The sequence below is a fragment of the Marmota flaviventris genome, chromosome X, assembly GCF_047511675.1.
Source record: "Marmota flaviventris isolate mMarFla1 chromosome X, mMarFla1.hap1, whole genome shotgun sequence".
Lineage (NCBI taxonomy): Eukaryota > Metazoa > Chordata > Mammalia > Rodentia > Sciuridae > Marmota > Marmota flaviventris.
Window position 1 is genome coordinate 44,392,047 of NC_092518.1, and position 6,302 is coordinate 44,398,348.

The following is a 6,302-nucleotide window of genomic DNA, read 5'->3' on the forward strand; positions in this document are numbered from 1 at the left end:
TAAAAATTAAAATAATAATAATAATAATAATAAATTTAAAAAAACTAATATGGAAAATGAAATCTGTCAGTGGTGATAAAAACTCTAGTTGAAAGAATTTTCACATTAAGGAAAAGTAAAAGTTTCCATTCATCTCTAGCCTATGATTCATTTCTAGAGTCATTTTCAACCTTATTGACATATTACATTCTGCATATAGCTAATAGCCCTGATTCACTCTATGTGCGGAGCATCAATGAGTTGGCATTACAAGATAAGAATGAAACAGTTTTATTCAAAGGTGAAGGGTGATAGGTGAGACAATTTTAGTTTTATTACTTTCAAATGGCTTAATTATGGAAGCAAGAAAGTATTAAAACATCAAAGGATTTTGAAAAAAAAGAAGTGGGTGGGCAAGGCAAAACTTTACTGCTTGCAAAAAGGCATGCTAATATACCTGGCTAGCAAGTGCACGTGGGTGGGCAGTCCACCTGCTTATATTTTAAACCTATAGCCCTTCACTCTGATTGGAGGAGTTCAGGGCAATCTACATGATTGGCAAATTTTAGAATTAGGGCAGGCAAAAGAAAGGGCTATTACTGGATCCAATTAAGACTGAATATTAGATTTTGAAAATGAACCACCAGACGATATTTCTCACAAATCCCCCTTTTTCTTTTCATACCTTTTGGCTTCATTTTCATTGCACCCTTTAGTATGGTCATCTATCCTATATACAAACATTTTGAGGTGAAAATCACCATTGGTAACGAGATTTCTGCTTATTAGTAGTTTAGATAGCCATCCAAGTGATCAAGAGCATTTGGTAAGTTCCTTTCCAGCTTGGTTGAATTGAATAAAGACTGTCTTCTCTACAGGTCTTGATTAAAATCAAGTTGTCAGGCTGGAAGAGATGAATTGCAACTGTAGAAGGGAAGTTTGAGCAGCAGTTTATAATAATCATACCAGAAAAAAAAGAAAAGAAAAGAAACCCAGAAATACAAATGGTCAAGTCCAACTATGTAGGAGGCGAAGGAGACTTGTAGGTCTTACACTAACTTGGAACATACTCATGCATCAGGCATTCCTGTACAAACACCCTTTCTTTATATTGTCCCAGTTTTATTTGCTTTTGTGGGGTATGACACAAATGTACATCTCTAGTTATGTTAAAAAATTATTGCCTTTTGAAAAAAATGCCCATGTAGGATTATGGTTTTGGTTATACTGTCCTACCAGGTACTTAAAATCAAATTGATAGAAATTGACCTTGTTTCTTCCTATCTGTTACTAAGAGTCAGTTCAAATTCCCCAGGGGATCACTCTTGGGAACTTTTGAGAAGCCTCTTAGCTTCTCAAATGCCATATACCAGGATGGGTCAGTCTTACTGATCACATATGCCTTCCTCGGAAGCATTAGGGACATTTCTCTCTCCAATGACTCTCCTCTATAGAATGTGCACTACTGGTTGGCTTCCTATTCCACCAGGGTCCCTTTGATCCCCCTAATTGGGAGGTGATGTGACCATGAGTTGCAAAGCCTTTAGAGAAGTTCTGTTGTTCCCTGGGTTCTAGCTGACCTCAGAGGGCAAGAGCCAAATATTGGCTATTTTTTTTCTTAGCCCTTTAATTTCCTTAATTTTGTTTTGGTTTTAAACATCCAGCAGGCCTCTTTCACCCATCTTAAATGAAGGGTAGTAGATTTTAACTTTAATGTTTACAACTTTACAGTTATTTATCACTTTCATTTAACTGGGGTCAGGATTAGTACTGGAAGTCAGCCTTATATTTTGTCTGTCCTATAGTTGAAGGCTTATTTCAAAATTAAGTCAGGTGGTCTTGTTAGAAGAAATACTTGTTCAAAACATTAACAGGCAAAAATCATAAAGTTCTATAAGGAAAATATTAACAAGACCAAAAATTCAGTTTGTATAATAGGTTTGAACCAAGACACATCATTTCTATAATAGCACTAATACATCTTTGGTATCTATTTTGCCTCCATAAATTTATCAACTCAATCACATGAGACCCTTTATAAATTTCACTTTTAAAAACACTCTTATAATGTTACCCATCTTTTAAAATTTATTCAAACATTACTTAGTATTGTATTATATTTCTTGGTTATTTTGAGATCACAGTAATCTTTCTTTTTAAAATATTTATTTTTTAGTTGTGCACAATACCTTTATTTTGTTTATTTATTTTTTATGTGGGGCTGAGGATTGAACCCAGGGCCTCACACATGCTAAGTGAGAGCTCTACCACTGAGCCACAATCCCAGCCCCAAGATCACAGTAATCTTTACAACAAAAATCTATCTTTTGAACACAACTTTAAATAAGCCTAAGTTTAGCCTACTTGGAAACCAGCCTGATGATACTGGTCTTGGAGATCAGGAATGGGACCTTCTTCCCCTGTTGAAGATTAAACACCCAAGAAATGCAGAGGCAAGTATAGAAAGCAAGTTGTTTTTAAAAGAAAGTGATAGAGACAAACATCTCCTAAGGGCGCCAGAGCTTAGTGTCCATGGGAGGGGGTGCATTTTCTCTTTTATAGAATCCAGAACCCTCCTTTTAATTATTGCTTCTCTTTCTTCTACAGGTTTGTCTGGGAGCAGGAATGCAGAGAGTAATTGTTAGCAATCCAGAGTGCCCAGCAGAGGTTAACAACCCATTGTTCTTTCTTTAATAACTGGTCCATGTCCTCTCTCCATCCCCATCATTTAATACCTACATTGACTGCTTGACCTCTCCCCTGCCTAGGCCAGGTGGGGCTGCAGGAAGAGTTTTTGGCAAAGAAAGAACATGGAGGGTCAGCACTGTGGGCCCATTTTGTACAATTATTCGCTGAACCTCATGTTCCCATTATTTACATCTGTCTGTTCAATTACACTAACATGGAGTAGGATGAGAGGTAGACATCTCAGGTAAGGTGGGGCTCATGACAATACAAGATTATATATGAAACATGGATCAAACAAAAACTGAGAGCTCTTAACTTTCTTTTTGTGGAAAAAAAATTTAAAATGTTTATTTTTTAGTTTTAGGTGGACACAATATCTTTATTTTATTTTTATGTGGTGCCGAGAATCAAACCCAGTGCCTCACGCATGCTAGGCAAGCGTGCTACCCACTTGAGCCACATCCCCAGCCCTTTGTGGAAAATTTTTAAAAAGTGCCAAAATGTTTCCATCTTACATGTTGTTAACATTTAAATAAACTAGGCTTTCCTTATTACCTTCCAAACATACATTTAAATTTTAATCCCAGTGGAAAGAGTAACACAAAATTTTATATAACACTTATTGATTATGGGTTTTTTAATCCATTTACAAAATATTAATAACAAAAATAAATCCCCAACAAAATTTGTTATTTCTATACAAGTCTGAAAGAGACTACTGTTACAGACAATTTTAGTTTGGAGAACACCAGCTTAGTAAAATGCTCCCTTAAGCTTTACATGTTTGCCTGGTGCAGTGGCACATGCCTGTAATCCCAGAGGCTCATGAGGCTGGGACAAGAAGATCATGAGTTGAAAATCAGCCTCAGCAACTTAGCATGAAGTGGCACCTCCTATCTCCACAGAAAAGTCTTAACTTGGCTTCTTCAGAAATCTTCACCATGGCTGATTTTAGGACTGTCAGTAAAAGATTCTCTGCAAAAGAGTTCAATGTAGATAAACTTCCTATTTCCGTGTCGCCCTGTTTTATTTGGCCACTGGCTGGGAAGAAATCAACACTCCAGGACTGGACACCTCCTTACTAGTTTTTCACAAATGCATCTAGTATGGTAATTTGTAGAAAGGTGTAAACAAGGCCTCTGGCATTGAGCTGGGCTTCACAGAGATGTCTACATTTCTATGATAAGAGAAGTTACCAATTGGGCTCTATGGTAACAGCTGGCAGGGGGAGGAAAGAAAGGAGAGAAGAAGCTCTCCCCTTCTCAGTTGTTGTCCTTGAAGGGTTAACTTGCCCAGAAAGGTGAAAGAAAAAGCTGATTTTATGTGAACTTCTGCAGACTGTGAACTTCTGGAGCCCCTGCCCTTATATGCTGGGTATAAAATTCTAAAACTACCTGAACTCAGGGTTCAGGGGATTGATTACAGCAAGAGCCATGCCCTCAGAACCTGGCTGCAGCCAAGTAAAACTGTTTCTTGCTATTTTCAGTGCCTTGCCTTGTATGTCCCTACAACAAGGAAGGCACTAAGTAACTCAGTGTCTCTAAATAAAATACAAAAAATGGGCTGGGGATGTGGCTCAGTGGTTGAGTGCCCCTGAATTCAATCCCCGGTACAAAAATAAATAAATAAATAATTCATATTAATTTTTAAAAAGTTTTACATTTTACTTCAATGGTATCAATACATTAAACACATACGTAACACATACAAATACACACAAAGAAACCAGTAATAGCATCACAATTACATTTATGTTCTTATATTAACCAAGTTTAATTATTAAAGAGAAGAGTGTAGGATTCACCGAAGTTGTACAAACCCTAATTCCTTTCAGACTTAGCTTCCCCAAGTAATAAAACCTAACAGACACAGATTTCTTAATAGATAAGAGCATATCAATGCTCAGAATTTGTTTCCTGTCAGTACATTAATATTTAAATGACTTTAACTGATAGTGCTACTTACAGCCAATTTGATCACAAGATTGAGATTTACCTTCCCTATACTTCTGCAGCTTAGACATTCTACAACTTTTTTACATCCTTATTTTTGTCCTCTTTCACCATGGACTTTATAACAAGAATATCATTTTATTATACAAAAATAATTTGTCATCCAGAAACATTTCTTTTAACTTCTAATTTTTTATTAAAATATATTTGTATTGAAGTGGCATATTGAGAGCCACAGCCAAAGCGGCCCCAGCAAACTTCCAGCTGATTGGCTCCTCTGTGGTGATGCTCATTGGGCTGTTTCCCGCCCTTTAAGACCACGGAGCTGTTCATTGGGGGACTCTTTTGGCTCCGCCCACGTGACCCAGCCAATCGGCCTCAAGAGCAGGAGGAGTGGGGGTTGAGAGGCTCACCAGAAGCCAGTGGTGGCAGTTGGGCTCTGAGGGAATTCCTGGAGAGCTCCTGTGGTGCGGTGTGCATTCTAAAAATAAAGTTTGTTCCTGCTTGACAAGTGGCTCGTGAATTGTGCCCAGCCAGATTGCGGCATTTGGCAGCCCGAACGGGGAACACGACTGAGGGTAAGTGATAAGGTAAACTGCTCGTCCCTGAGGGCAGGGTGAGAGGATGGGTAACCATTTTAAGATTCCTTCATTTTGTTTCACTTTTGTTTTAAGTTGCCTGTCCCTGGAGATGGGTGAGATGGAAGAAAAACCAATCACATCTGAGGAAATACTATTTGTGTCTGAGGAACAGATAGGGAGAAAGGATGGATGTACATTTCAGGAGGATAGAAAGGCTGTCATAATGAATTTTTGTTCCATTTTTGTTTCATTTTGTCTCGGTTTTGTTTTGCATTATCGTAGTGAAGGGTATCTTTGTCACGGAAATATGGAATTAAAAATTAGTAAAAAACAAACTGAGAAAATTTTAAGTAAATTGTTAGAGGAAGGAGGCACCCCAGTAATATCAAGAACAATTAGGGCATACGTTGAAGATTTTAAAAGGATAGAAAAGGAAAGCCCAGGAACTCTGCCAGTTGACAAATTACTGTTATGGACCTTGGTACAATTTTGTTTACTTAGTCAAGGAGAAGACATTTTAGATCAAGTAAAAGAGGAGGCCTCTCGAGATAGTCAGAAAGGGGAAGAAAGTTTAGAGCAGAAAAAGCCATCAGGGGAAAAGTTACAACAGGAAACTGCTACTAACACCTTTCTATCACCAGAGGGCGTAAGTGTCCAACCAACAGCGCCACCTCCATATGCTGGGAGGCCCCCAACCCCAGTAGTTGATAGATGGGATCCTGAGAGAGGACATCAAAGATTAGCATGCCCTGTATTTGAGCAGGCAGGAGGGCAGCGAATTCACCATGCTTTAGATTTCAAAACAGTGAAGTAGCTAAAAGAGGCTATAACAACCTATGGTCCTCAAGCACCCTTCACTGTAAGCATGGTCGAATCCATTACCAACTTGAACATGATGCCAGCAAATTGGACTAGTATGTGAAAAGCTGTGCTAAATGGAGGACGTTACCTGTTAAGGAAGATTGCCAATGAGGAATTTTGCATGGAGACGGCTAGGCGAAATGCAGCAGCCGGTTATCCTCAGAGAAATCTAGATATGTTGTTAGGAAAGGGACCTTATGAGGGTCAGTAGCAACAAATTGCATAGGATCCTGCCATATAC